This window comes from Schistocerca cancellata, chromosome 1 (genome assembly GCF_023864275.1).
Source record: "Schistocerca cancellata isolate TAMUIC-IGC-003103 chromosome 1, iqSchCanc2.1, whole genome shotgun sequence".
Classification (NCBI taxonomy): Eukaryota; Metazoa; Arthropoda; class Insecta; order Orthoptera; family Acrididae; genus Schistocerca; species Schistocerca cancellata.
This window is the reverse complement of record NC_064626.1, coordinates 872,743,749-872,759,350: the sequence shown is the minus strand read 5'-3', so window position 1 is coordinate 872,759,350 and position 15,602 is coordinate 872,743,749. Positions and strand designations below refer to the sequence as shown.

Sequence of the window (15,602 nt, the reverse complement as noted above, 5' to 3'; positions counted from 1 at the left end):
CTTCAGGAAATGTTCATCAACAAGGGAAGTAGGTTGTGAAACACTCCATGGACCAACAGTTGAATAATGCTCGTCAGTACATCATCTACATCTACATTTATACCCCGCTAGCCACCCAACGGTGCGTGGCGGAGGGCACTTTACGTGCCACTGTCATTACCTCCCTTTCCTGTTCCAGTCGCGTATCGTTTTCGGGAAGAACGACTGCCGGAAGGTCTCCGTGCGCGCTCGAATCTCTCTAATTTTACATTCGTGATCTCCTCGGGAGGTATAAGTAGGGGGAAGCAATATATTCGATACCTCATCCAGAAACGCATCCTCTCGAAACCTGGACAGCAAGCTACACCGCGATGCAGAGCGCCTCTCGTGCAGAGTCTGCCACTTGAGTTTGCTAAACATCTCCGTAACGCTATCACGCTTACCAAATAACCCTGTGACGAAACGCGCCGCTAATCTTTGGATCTTCTCTGTCAACCCGACCTGGTACGGGTCCCACACTGATGAGCAATACTCAAGTATGGGTCGAACGAGTGTTTTGTAAGCCACCTCCTTTGTTGGTGGAGTACATTTTCTAAGGACTCTCCCAATGAATCTCAACCTGGCACCCGCCTTACCAACAATTAATTTTGTATGATCATTCCACTTTAAATCGTTCCGCACGCATACTCCCAGATATTTTACAGAAGTAACTGCTACCAGTGTTTGTTCCGCTATCATATAATCATACAATAAAGGATCCTTCTTTCTATGTATTCGCAATATATTACATTTGTCTATGTTAAGCGTCAGTTGCCACTCCCTGCACCAAGTGCCTATCCGCTGCAGATCTTCCTGCATTTCGCTGCAATTTTCTAATGCTGCAACTTCTCTGTATACTACAGCATCATCCGCGAAAAGCCGCATGGAACTTCCGACACTATCTACTAGGTCATTTATATATATTATGAAAAGCAATGGTCCTATAACACTCCTCTGCGGCACGCGAGAGGTTACTTTAACATCTGTAGACGTCTCTCCCTCGAGAACAACATGCTGTGTTCTGTTTGCTAAAAACTCTTCAATCCAGCCACACAGCTGGCCTGATGTTCCGTAGGCTCTTACTTTGTTTATCAGGTGACAGTGCGGAACTGTATCGAACGCCTTCGGGAAGTCAAGGAAAATGGCATCTGCCTGGCATCCGTACCAGATAGGACTAATGGAAGAAATAGAGAGGATTCCAAAAGCAGCAGCACGTTTCGTAACAGGTTCATTTAGTAAGCGCGAAAGAGTCTCAGAAATGATCGACTCCCGTGACAGACGCTGCAAGAGAGGCGTTCTGCATCATGTTATGATCTGCCGTGGAAGTTCCGCGAGCGTATATTCCTAGAAGAGTCAACCAATATGTTGCTTCCTGCTACATACATCCCGCGAAAAGACCACGAAGATAAAATTAGACACATTCGAGCCCACAGGGATGTTTTCCAGCAATCGATCTTCCCGCGACTGTTCAAGGAAAACGAGGAAATGACGCTGGTATACCGCCACGCACCACGAGGTAGCTTGCGGATTATAGATGTAGATGTAGAAGTTTGAAATCAGCGCACACTCCGCTGCAGAGTATAAATGAATTCTGGATGCTTAGCGTTGTTTGGTGACAGTATATAGAGGGCAGGAAGCAGCAGCTGCGCCCTCGGGCAGAGCCGGGGCCGGTCGGTGTTGGCGGATCCTGCCGGCAAGCGCGCGGTGACCTTGACGGACGCCGCCTCTGCCGCCACGTCTGGCTGCTCCTGTCTGCACGGTCGAGCTTCCGCAGACGCTAGTTTTCCGCGCTGGCGCTCTGCAGAAGCCGTCTGAAAAAAGTCCACCTCTGTCGGCGCGCACCTGCCCGCTGCCGTGGAGGCGATTCGTTTGCAGATGGATGTTCTGTTTGTCTCGAATAGCGCAGGACCGTCGTTCTTAGCCTATGGTGTGGCGTGACGGTCATTCCCTATTGACCTACCGTCAGACGCTGTCTCTTGGAAGGGCTTGTAAATAACCATCAGGAGTGGATGGCTGCTGACATACCAAGAGCCGTAAAACAACCTAATGTCCTCAGCCTATTCAAGAAACACCAGAACAGAGCAGAGGTTGACTGCGAAACTCGCCAAGTATGAAATCCCTTCAATGCGTTGAGCGATTGTAATGAGAGTATCTCTACACCCGCCCCTCTGCCTGATCTGCACTTTCTTCCGATACTGACAAATGAGAACCAGATTCTGACGTTAGGAACTCGAGAACATAGTAGAAGAACAGAGCTGTACTCCGGTGCTAAGTTCGAAGTAGCGGTATCGCATCTCGCATGGACAGCAGTGCCGAGCTGAAAGCAATTTGAATTCAGTGTAACTGGCTATCAGTATGATTTGCGCGGAGTTCAATGCGAGACGATTATAACTGTTTCCACAACGAAATTTTGTCTCGAAACCTGGCAGAAAATCCAAACAGATTCTGGTCATATGTGAAGTATGTTAGCGGCAAGAAACAATCAATGCCTTCTCTGCGCGATAACAATGGAGATAGTATCGAAGACAGTGCTGCCAAAGCAGAGTTACTAAACACAGCATTCCGAAATGCCTTCACAAAATAAGCGAAGTACATATTCCAGAATTCGAATCGAGAACAGCTGCCAACATGAGTAACGTAGAAGTAAATATCCTCGGAGTAGTGACGCAACTCAAATTACTTAATAAAAGCAAGTCTTCTGGTCCAGACTGTATACCAATTAGGTTCCTTTCCGAGTATGCTGATTCATTAACTCCATACTTCACAATCATATACAACCGTTCGCTCGACGAAAGATCCGTACCCAAAGACTGGAAAGTTGCACAGGTCACACCAATATTCAAGAAAGGTAGTAAGAGTAATCCACTAAATTACAGGCCCATATCATTAACGTCGATATGCAGCAGGATTTTATAACACATATTGTGTTCGAACATTACGAATTACCTCGAAGGAAACTGTCTATTGACACACACAGTCAACATTGGTTTAGAGAACATCGTCCTTGTGAAACACAATTAGCTCTTTATTCTCATGAAGTGTTGAGTGCTATCGACGAGGGATTTCAGTTCGATTCCGTATTTTTGGATTTTCAGAAGGCTTTTGACACTGTACCACACAAACGACTTATAGTGAAATTGCGTGCTTATGGAATATCGTCTCAGTTATGTGACTGGAATTGCGATTTCCTGTCAGAGAGGTCACAGTTCGTAGTAATTGACGGAAAGTCGAGCAAAACAGAAGTGATTTCAGGGGTTCCCCAAGGTAGTGTTATAGGCCCTTTGCTGTTCCTTATCTCTATAAGCGATTTGAGAGACAATCTGAGCAGCTGTCTTCGGTTGTTTGCAGATGACGTTGTCGTTTATCGACTAATAAAGTCATCAGAAGATCAAAACAAACTGCAAAACGATTTAGAAAAAAATATCTGAATGGTGCGAAAAGTGGCAGTTGGCCCTAAATAACGAAAAGTGTGAGGTCACCCACATGAGTGCTAAAAGGAACTCGTTAAACTTCGGTTACACGATAAATCAGTCTAATCTAAAAGCCGGAAATGCAACTAAATACCTAGGTATTACGTTACTAACAACTTAAATTGGAAAGAACACATATAAAATGTTGTGGGGAAGGCTAACCAAAGGCTGCGTTTTATTGGCAGGACACTTAGAAAATGTAACAGACCTACTAAGGAGACTGCTTACACTACGCTTGTTCGTCCTCTTTTAGAATACTGCTACGCGGGTGGGATTCTTATTAGATAGGACTGGCGGAGTACATCGAACAAGTTCAAAGAAAGGCAGCACTTTTGTATTATCGCGAAATATGGGAGAGAGTATCACAGAAATGATACAGGATTTGGGCTGGAAATCATTAAAAGAAAGGCGTTCTTCATTGCGACGGAATCTTCTCACGAAATTCCAATCACCAACTTTCTCCTCCGAATGTGAAAATATTTTGTTGACACCGACCTACATAGGGAGGAACGATCGCCACGATAAAATAAGGGAAATCAGAGCTCGCACGGAAAGATATAGGTGTTCATTCTTTCCGCGCGCTATACGAGATTGGAATAATAGAGAATTGTGAAGGTGGTTCGATGAATGCCAGGCACTTTGCAGGGTACCCATGTAGATGCAGATGTAGATGTAGTCTGGACAGTCAGCACATCGATGCCTGCAATGGATAGCAATGCAATGGGCGCTGTACACAGCATCTCTCGCTCGTATACTGGTTAATTAAAAGCGCCTTAGTTCGGAACAAAAACTATCTGCTTTAGCGATTTAGGTAGCAAACGGTTCGATCTAGATCATCTTTAACAAGTAATTTCCGTTTCATTGACTCCTGTCAGTAAAAAATGGTATTTAATATCGTTAACAGCAGATGAAACACAGCTGTAGGATTTTGGGCATAAAAGTAAGCGACAGTAAAGTATTTGAATATCCCGAAAGAGAGTTGCGCAGCAAAGTGCAAACGGCACCAGCTGAGAGGAAAAGAATGGTGCCACATCGCTTCTTGATACCGTGCATAAGGAAATACAGTAATTTCCTTCAGTTTTCTTACAATCTCTTCCAATGCATCAAAAACTTGTTTGAACGGGATACTGCACCATCGTGAAAATGTACCATCTCACCGCCTGCGAAAAGAAGTCTGCTAATCGACTTACTCCCCCAACAGCTCTGATAAGGTTCTGTGCAATGTGATCACTTACTAGCTTCCAGTGATGTTTTCAGTCATGACCTTCAGCAGCCACGAATACCCTGCATATAAAATTGTCCGTGCGATCTCTCTTTTGTTTCTAGAAGCGCGAGAAATTTTGCATTGTGACTTCAGTCACTTCAAATATCCATTTTGCATGTGAAGAGTACGTTGAGAACGTGAAGGGGCTCGCAAAATATGCCTTCCTGGAAGCCATTAGCAAGTGATCTGACGGGATAGTTGTAAGCCGGCCGCTGTGGCCGAGCGGTTCTAGGCACTTCAGTCCGGAACCGCGCTGCTGCTACGGTCGCAGGTTCGAATCCTGCCTCGGGCATGGATGTGTGTGATGTCCTTAGGTTAGTTAGGTTTAAGTAGTTCTAAGTCTAGGGGATTGATGACCTTGGATGTTAAGTCCCATAGTGCTTAGAGCCATTTGAACCATTTTTGATAAATGTAAATGTCGTGTGACTATGGCCTCCCGTCGGGTAGACCGTTCGCCGGGTGCAAGTCTTTCGATTTGACGCCACTTCGGCGACCTGTACGACGATGGGGATGAAATGATGATGATGATTAGGACAACACAACACCCAGTCCCTGAGCGGAGAAAATCTCCGACCCAGCCGGGAATCGAATCCGGGCCCTTAGGATTGACATTCTGTCGCGCTGACAACTCAGCTAACAGGGGCGGACATCTGAAGGGATAAAGCGATGCAACACAATACTCCGAAAAGATTTAAAGGTATGACTTTCAAAATATGATGGTGAAGAAGATTATGAAGATTTTCCGAATGAACATCGAATTGTGCTGATGATCGTTGATCGAAGAACGTAATTTCAAAGAAGGTCTCAGAACATTCAGTTTAAACCAGACAAACGCAAACCAAATGCGGTTAAATGCCAAAGACATTATACTTCGAGACCTACCTAAGACGTTCCGGACTACACAAGAAATGGCGAGAAAGACCATGAAGCCAATTCGGAAAGATGAGGTTCTCTTGATCAGGCTGAACGGGTGTCTGGCGTTACTCGAACAGGCGTCGCAGTCTGAGATGACACTGCAGAGCGTTAAACTTATGCACGCCGTGCCTTTAAATGTACGTACATATGGAGTGATTCCATGATGATGTGCGAACTTCCTAGGATAAATGTAAGGTAACGGCTCTTGTACAAGTAACGAACGAGTCGAGAGTTGTCAGCGAAAACTGTTCTGAACAAGTGCTCATAGGTCCTCAGGTATGTATTTTAGAGCGCAAGTTTATTCGACTTTTCTTCTTGTTTTGGTCCATATTATCACCTCTGAAAGTTACCTATCCTATATTCTTAGCAACAATAATACTGGTACATGCATTCCACTGTTGGAGGTATCAGAACGGTTTTCGCTTATAACTTTCGACTCTTTCGTTACTGGTATGGGGGCCCTTACCTCATATTTATATATTTATCCTTCTTTATATATTTATCCTTCTCCATCATCGTAGAAAGGTTGTATCACCCTCCCGAATCACCTTGTATATACATACATTTACATGGGTCACGTTTCCCGCCATGAGCTCCTATTCAAAATACACTCCTGGAAATTGAAATAAGAACACCGTGAATTCATTGTCCCAGGAAGGGGAAACTTTATTGACAAATTCCTGGGGTCAGATACATCACATGATCACACTGACAGAACCACAGGCACATAGACACAGGCAACAGAGCATGCACAATGTCGGCACTAGTACAGTGTATATCCACCTTTCGCAGCAATGCAGGCTGCTATTCTCCCATGGAGACGATCGTAGAGATGCTGGATGTAGTCCTGTGGAACGGCTTGCCATGCCATTTCCACCTGGCGCCTCAGATGGACCAGCGTTCGTGCTGGACGTGCAGACCGCGTGAGACGACGCTTCATCCAGTCCCAAACATGCTCAATGGGGGACAGATCCGGAGATCTTGCTGGCCAGGGTAGTTGACTTACACCTTCTAGAGCACGTTGGGTGGCACGGGATACATGCGGACGTGCATTGTCCTGTTGGAACAGCAAGTTACCTTGCCGGTCTAGGAATGGTAGAACGATGGGTTCGATGACGGTTTGGATGTACCGTGCACTATTCAGTGTCCCCTCGACGATCACCAGTGGTGTACGGCCAGTGTAGGAGACCGCTCCCCACACCATGATGCCGGGTGTTGGCCCTGTGTGCCTCGGTCGTATGCAGTCCTGATTGTGGCGCTCACCTGCACGGCGCCAAACACGCATACGACCATCATTGGCACCAAGGCAGAAGCGACTCTCATCGCTGAAGACGACACGTCTCCATTCGTCCCTCCATTCACGCCTGTCGCGACACCACTGGAGGCGGGCTGCACGATGTTGGGGCGTGAGCGAAAGACGGCCTAACGGTGTGCGGGACCGTAGCCCAGCTTCATGGAGACGGTTGCGAATGGTCCTCGCCGATACCCCAGGAGCAACAGTGTCCCTAATTTGCTGCGAAGTGGCGGTGCGGTCCCCTACGGCACTGCGTAGGATCCTACGGTCTTGGCGTGCATCCGTGCGTCGCTGCGGTCCGGTCCCAGGTCGACGGGCACGTGCACCTTCCGCCGACCACTGGCGACAACATCGATGTACTGTGGAGACCTCACGCCCCACGTGTTGAGCAATTCGGCGGTACGTCCACCCGGCCTCCCGCATGCCCACTATACGCCCTCGCTCAAAGTCCGTCAACTGCACATACGGTTCACGTCCACGCTGTCGCGGCATGCTACCAGTGTTAAAGACTGCGATGGAGCTCCGTATGCCACGGCAAACTGGCTGACACTGACGGCGGCGGTGCACAAATGCTGCGCAGCTAGCGCCATTCGACGGCCAACACCGCGGTTCCTGGTGTGTCCGCTGTGCCGTGCGCGTGATCATTGCTTGTACAGCCCTCTCGTAGTGTCCGGAGCAAGTATGGTGGGTCTGACACACCGGTGTCAATGTGTTCTTTTTTCCATTTCCAGGAGTGTATTATGGTTTCACAAGCCTTTACAAGTTCTAGAAGTTTGTAACGAAAATTTCCGAACACCCCATATTTGTGCACCCGTTGTCTGGATGAAATCTGTGAATACAAGGCATTCTGAGTGAGGCCGGAAACGTAAGCGGAGCTGCTTGCTAGCAGGCAGCAGCCTTGGTGCGCCGCGAGGTGCCACGCCCTGCCCGCCTGCAGGTGAACCGCCACCCACCTGTCTACTGCATAGCGGGGCCTGGCGGGCCGACGCCCACCGGGACACGCCCCTGATCAGCTGGTACACCAGCGGCACCAGCACCTAACTGTGGCAGCTCCTTCGACACCGCTGCTGGCTATAAACTGCAACGCAAGAAAGGATACCAAACAACGGGACTTCACTTGAAGCGTTTGAGCCGTGATAGCTCGTATCGGCAGTGGTTATCCAGTGTTACCTGGATGTTATCCAGCAACGGGTTCGGACCCATACCACGAACGGACGCAACCTGTCCGCTTGCGGTGCTTTTACAAGGTTAGCCGCGCAGGCTGTGATACATTCAGATTTGGCCTTCGAGACCGGATAGGCAAGGCAGCGTCTGCCGAAAGTAGCGCGCCAGGGCTGTGCAGACTCACAAGAGGAAGCGGACGTGATGGCAGGATTCCCTTCTGCAAAAATACGGTGTGTGAGGGGTATGAGTTCAGGTATTTCTATTGTTGACGGAGGATGGTACTGAACAACATCACTGGTACTGAACAACATCACATCTGTATTTACGTCATTTGCAGACTAATAATTATAGTCTTGCAGGTCGTGTGCTTGTAGGTTGGTTAGTTCCTCCAGGAACATGTGGTAAGAGCAAGCTATTAATGGCTATTTTTCTCTGGGCAGCAAATCGCGTGGAGGCGTGGACGCAAAACGCTTAGTCTATAGGCAGGCGTCTTCCCCGTAGTGGTGCAGTTACGACCGTGCAGAAAACAATCAGGTAGTAAATTATGTGACGTGTTTGCGGGAAAGACACAAGCAGAGTACAACACATGATGTATGTGCATATTAAGATACCCATACATATTATAACAATGGATGTACGTAAGTGTGATGTTCCACATATCCTCCTAAAGCACTTTACAAATTTCAACCGAATTTGGTACACACATCCGTTAAGAGTCAGGCAACAATAGCTGTGGGGGTAAGAACAACCTATTACAGTTCAGGAGATATGATGTCATAAACAATGAAATGCGAGGAAAACTATCGCATCACTCTCGCCGTTTAAATTTCGTACTTCTGTGATACTGACTCCATTCGCAATAAACTTCGCAGACTGTATCTACATATGCTGTTAAATGCACCTACAAAATATTGCAGGAACACACGTAGTTCAGAAGATAAGAAGTCATAAACACGGCAATGCGTTAAAAACTACCGCCTCATACGTGAGGTCTTAATACACTTATTCTTTGCTACTAAGACACTCCTACTTACGGAAATCTCTGACAACTGGGAGCGTTTGTGACAGCTTTCAACTGCGAAGTGGAAATGGGTAGACGGAAACCAACAGCCGTCTGTAGAGCAATGATAAGACGTTGCCATAGAGACCTTTATGGAATCAGGTTGTAGACTTGCGAAGAAGATGCGCCTAGCGTACAGAAACTCTTTCATAATTTCAAAGGTGTTTTCACTACATTGAAACGAAATTTTTTTGATATTACAGTGCAAATATAGTTCATTTTTGTTTTCTTTTATAATAGAAAAGTGGCACAGTGAATATCTGGGCAATGCCATGTTGGTCAGATTGCCACATACGTCTGCACTTATACTCGTTACATCCTGTATGTAGGAGTCAGAGAGCACCGGCTAGTAGCAGGCAGAAGCCGAACAGAGTGAGGTTCAAATGGCTCTGAGCACTACGGGATTTGACGTCTGAGGTCATCAGTCCCCCTAGACTTAGAACTACTTAAACCTAACTAACCTAAGGACGTCACACACATCAATGCCCGAGGCAGAATTCGAACCTGCAACCGTAGCAGCAGCGCGGTTCCGGACTGAAGCGCCTAGAACCGCTCGGACACAACGGCCGGCGAACAGAGTGAGGAATTTGCTGCTGCTGACTCCATCTCATGTGTCACCTGCCATTCTTAGGGTTATTAAAATTGGTGAGCGCGTTTCTGAACACTTGGTTCCGACACTCGTACGTTCTGTAGACTGCACTTGTTAACTTTGTTCGGGATGTCAAGCTTCATAAGTCGCTGTAAAGACTGGTTCTGATACTTTAGTAGATGCATGGTCCCCTCTTTACTTCTAGGTATGGTATAGACCTGTGAATTCATTTTATTTGAAACCAGTTCTGCTTTTTGGAAATTGACAAACTGCTAACTTTAACCTGTATTTTATAAAGTTCAAAATTGTTGTTTTACTAATGTTGTGGAAAGGGGGGGGGGGGCGCATTGGAACTCAACAAGCGTATTTACTTTATCTTTTTTTTCTAATACTGAAAATTGTAATTTCATCTGTTTCTGTGTGTTACCCTTGGGTTAATAGGATAAAGCCGTTTCATTGATGTTTTGTTAATTTTTAGGTAGTTCTGGGGCTTAAGAGTTCAGGAACATGTTCGCCTGTACCAACTGCTTTTTGACTGTTACAATACGGCCAGATAGTACGGGAACTTATCCAATGAGTCGTAACCGGCTCTTGGTTGTATGGATTATCCATCATGCTGTAACGCTTGCTGTCTCTCTGACACGATGTGTTTTTTTTTTTAAATTACGAGTATTGTAAACTTTTCGGCAATTGTGGGTGCTTATTAGGTGATTAGTGCAATGCTAGAGTGAGTAAATAAAATTCTGGTTTGTTTAGAGGAACGACGATGTGTCTTGGATTGACAACTTCTGCTCCTCGCTCCATATCTTGCAGTATGTTGTCATTATAGTGGGAAGGATACAGGATTCGCAGGTGGTTTAAGAGTGGATAGGATGCAAAATTTAGTTCACAGAACTGCTATCTTTTGCAAAAACAGGGGCTCTAGCCCGGCTAGAGGTCGCCTCTAACCTGGCTAGAGGTCGCCTCTAACCTGGCTAGAGGTCGGCTCGAACCGAACTTAGGTGACAAATACGACAACGGCATTTCAAGGTTTCAGCTGTATTTCACAGAACGACAGTCGTAGTTGTCGGCTGGTGGTGACGTGCCAGTTTCTCGGCAACCTATGGCCAGATGATCACAGTGGGTGAAATCCCTGGAGAACGTGCTGACTGTGGTAACAGTCGAATATACTGTGTACTACAGAAGAGCACAGGCAACACGCAGTCTCGGGTTAACTTATTGAAAGATAACGTCACGAGAAAGTGGAAAATTTGGTATAGTCATCGGTCTTCATATATCAGAGGTTTTAAGTTCACTGACCAAATTACAAGCTTCGCCTACCGGAGGTGATGCTGTTGTATACCAAACGCACCCCATACCATGACGTCAGGCGCTGAGCCCGTAAGACGATGACGAACGCTATCTGTGAACGTTGGTTCGCCTCTTAGCCGCCACATACGTATACGTCCATCGTGATTGTGTACGCAGGACTGGGACTCTTGTGAAAAGACGGCGTGTCGCCATTACTGTGTCGGCTGTCGTCGTTGTGCACCCTTCCTCCCTCTCTCCCCCCCCCCCCCTCTCTCTCTCTCTCTCTCTCTCTCTCTCTCTCTCTCTGCTGCCGCGTCAACGGAAGTCGATCGTCGTGCTGATAGTCGGTGGTGCTCCAAACGTCGTCGCACTGTCCGTGCGGATATTGCTGCAAATAAATCCGTTTCCGGTCTCAGGGTGCGCAAGCGTGCCTTTATCACGCGTACAACCGAATGAAAAATGTATCTGTCCTAGTGGCAATCGCGTCTGGCCATTGAGATGCTGTACGACATTGAGTATGGCCCTCCCGAACACGTCGATTCCACATGTGCATGACATTCGAGAACAACACTGAAATACTATTTCCGAACGATAGATCCGTTGCGCAATCTTTCCGTATATGCAAAACGGTGGCTGGGGTTATTTCTACCTACGGTGTGTGGTTCAGCTGAAGTGCTAACCATTTACGGGTTCCAGCATGTCTTTACATTTCATGCCAGTTTGATGCTTCTTGCGTACGATTTCCATACTGTAGCAATTTTAACACTTTACTTGACGTAATACTACGCCGCTTGTGGGAAATGGGAACGTGCGGCAGGCGTAATATTACGTCATGCCAATTATGATTTTCCGCGGTGTCAAACGCATATTTACGGCTACCGCAAACGTCTGTCAGGTCCACATCTTCGTAGTTTTTGCTAGATGGTGGCAGCGGTGTCATTGAGAAAATTAGTCGTTTTTCAAACTTAGTTTTCGATCTTGTTTCGCAGTTGTTAGCTGACATTCAGGCTCTTCTGTGTCGTGCATTTTGTGTGCTTTTGTGTTGATTTTGTGATCAAAATGTGAAGTGAAGAGGAGAAACGTCTGGAGCAAGTGATTTACAAAGCCCTTGACAAGTCTGCGGATGATGAGAACGAAATTTTGGATGACGATTTAGATTACACGATTATCGTGTTATTTTCGCAGATAGTGTTGTTAAGAAGTATTTTCCTGCAGATAAATCAGGAAATCAATCCGAGCATGTTATTCCAGTGAGTGCAATGGGGGTGTATGTACCTCGTGTTTCAGTTTGCATCACACTGTACTGTACCAGAAACGCTAAGTTTTGCTTTGTTCTTGTCTTTTGTGTGTTTCTTCAGATTTGTATTGGCTGTAAAAGAAATTTTTTACCTACCGGGATATGTATTTGAACACCAAAATTGCTTTTCTATTTTTCTGCGATAATTACTATTAAATTGAAATTTCGTCTGTGGATTCAGATTTAATATCAGCAATGCGAAAATATGTATATTTAAAATAGAAAGTCTAATAAATGTAAAATGTTGTGAAATTCCAATTACATATTTATACACAAGAGTTATAACTTCCAAAAAACTGCATATGTTAGCCAGCCCTCAAGTAATGACACCTACGTACAAGACCAGCACCTGAATGGTCAGCAGTGTACTTTGTGGTAACTCTGACAAACACTGTCAAGCGCGGAGCTGGTATGCTACGTAATTATCGCCGAGCAAAGGAAGTATAGGAAAGACGCGTGAAATGTGACAGTTTTCACAATTTATTAGCTCTGTTTAAACGTTACTTATTATTTTCCGTAACATCGTGCAGAATTTTTACCTTTAAAAGCCTTTGCATGTCGGGTGCATAGTGTACTGTCACGTGATCCTATTATCGAATATCTGTACGTCCAAATGTGCTCGTTGCAGCTGAGAGGGCAGCGTGTTTGACAGTCATGGGGAGGATCGGGGTTCTGCAGGTTAGGGCAAATAAAAGTGACTCGGAAAACAGGTTTCTAGAGTAAGAAGAAACACAGCAGAGGAACGGAAATACAGTCCTAAACAAACCACAGCAGAAGTTGAAAGTGATCACAATTCATTTCTTGGCAGTTTTGGGCCCTGATCAGCAAGTTACTGAAGGTGTATCGAAGCTGGACAGCTGGAATTGCTGCAGTCTCATCGGAAATGGTCTGCTGCAGTTCATGAAGACTATGAGAGCTCTTGCGATACACTTTATACCTGAGGGCTGCCCACACAAAGTAACAGCACACTGATAGATCAACTGACCTGGGAGGTCAGTTAGGGCTGCAACCAGACTGACCTCTGGTAACAACCCTGTCAGGCGTGAAGATTGTCTAAATGTGAACTGGTGTGGATCACGCGGAGTGCGTACACGTAGTGAGCACGTAAAGGGATGTGGTTATATGCGTACATTCAAGTCCACTCGGCCGGGCCTCCTTTATTTGCCCCACCCTGTATTTCCGGTTATGTCAGGGATTAATCCTTGGCGGGAGAACTGGAACGGAGTGCTCTCATTCTCGTCAGGTCTTATGGAGATACTTGAATGTAAAGGAGCAGATCCAAGGTTCGGAACACTGACAACGGCCGGGAGACCTGTGTCTTCAACCACATGTGCCCCTTCGTATCGTATCGGAAGGACACAGTGCAATCCCATAGTTGCCAACCTTGAGAAGAGGTTGTAAGTAATCAAATGGCGAATATGGAGGAGCCCCCCCCCCCCCCCTCGCTTCGTAGTAGAATTTTAAAAACTAGAAGCCTCATTTAGGCCTTCAAACGCTATATTTCAGACATTTCCCGACCCTGAATAAAGGAGTAAAGAAAGTATCTTCAACTTCAGTGTCACTCACACTACTTCCAATGAATGTTAGAGGGGATTCTGCAGTTGATGATCCCCCTGCCACATCCACGTTTACATCTGATTGCTGCTGCCTACATCCATTCATTTCTACCTCATAGAAAGCACATTCTTTTCCACGGCTCTTTCGTATGGCTGCAGCTCACGTAACTTGCTGACAACCAATTTTTGTAAAGGCAGATAATGAAATCTGTTGTTACTGTTGCTACGGTGTTGAGAAATGAGAGGCTCCGATTTTGTTATTTACGTCACTGCTGCTAGTACGAAGCAACGCAGCGTGTTCCTTTTTTTCAGTCATCCTTCAGTTTAATATTTTTATAATTATGAGTTCGAACATTCCTTAGGCATTCCTCTGCCTCATAAAGTGTGACAAATTCGTAAACTTTGCATCTTGTCCACTCCATTTTGAAACCGAACAACCGTAAAGAAAACATGCAACACTACAGGTATAGAAAACACAAAATTCCTTTTGATCTGTACTGACACAGCCGTGGAATAATAGCTGTGTTCAAAAATGGTTCAAATGGCTCTAAGCACTATGGGATTTAACATCTGAGGTCATAAATCTTCTAGGCTTAGAACTACTTAAATCTAACTAATCTAAGGACATCACAAACATCCTTGCCCGAGGCAGGACTCGAACCTGTGACCGTAGCAGCAGCGCGGTTCCGGACTGAAGCGCCTAGAACCGCGCGGTCACAGCGGCCGGCAATAGTTTTGTGTTGGGAAAATGTTGACAATGTGTTGTGAACAACGGTAGTCCAGTAATAACCGGCAAAATATTGCGGAATGTTGCGGAACGTGTTTAGAACTCAGTGTAAACGCGCTTTCACTAAAACCGTTGTGATGAATTCATTCGTGGCTAGATGTACTGCGTACCCAGAAAGGAAATCATTACAGTCTACAAAATATTTTAGTAGCATATTAACAGCGAAATGTAACAAATACCTTTTTCGATTTTTTTAAACACATCGGATTGTAAAATATCTGTTTCCGTAATCTTTTAGTAACTTCCCGTGACTCCTTCACAGATTACGGAAAAATAGTAATAGTTGACAGCTATGCAATTCTCAGAGCCTGCTAGCGTAGTTCTATGTAATAGTAGCTGTAATAATACTGTACCCTGAAACACGTCTAGGAGTCAATATGGGAATAAGGGGGGAAATCGCTAAATACAACTTCCTTCGATCCATGACCACCGGCGAGTTCGGAACTGCGACTAGGGCAATATATAACGAATATTTTCCTATTGAATATAAAGCATAACGGTGCGTAGCTTCTTACGTGCCAGATAACGAGGACCTTAACACTCTAATGGAGATTTGCCAGAGTGGAGGAGACTACGGTTTCCGAGTCTGTCTCCGAGTGAAAAGAATCTGCTTTGCTCTGAATTTTACGGTGGATTGTCCACCATTGCCAAGTTTTCTTATTTTATTCATTTATGCTGTATTTCTTCCTTTCTGCATTGTTTATCTTCTTTTAAGAAACGATCTTTGCAGTAGTTCAGTAAATAATCTGGTTTTGGGATTCTGCGCATAATAGTTAAGTCCAATAATTTCTTGATGCCCTTTCATTAAAACGGGTGATTCTAAAAGGCAGGCTCGTGCAACTTCCAGGGCGCCAGCCACATGTAAAGGTAGCAACTAACAAACAATGCAAATAAATAA

At 45.6% G+C, this 15,602-nt stretch overlaps 1 protein-coding gene across 1 annotated transcript in view; it reads left to right on the top strand.

Annotated features, from left to right (window-relative positions):
- Positions 1-15,602, top strand: part of LOC126109897 (hormone receptor 4) — a 617,359-nt gene that overhangs the window by 111,028 nt on the left and 490,729 nt on the right. The window lies entirely within an intron of this gene.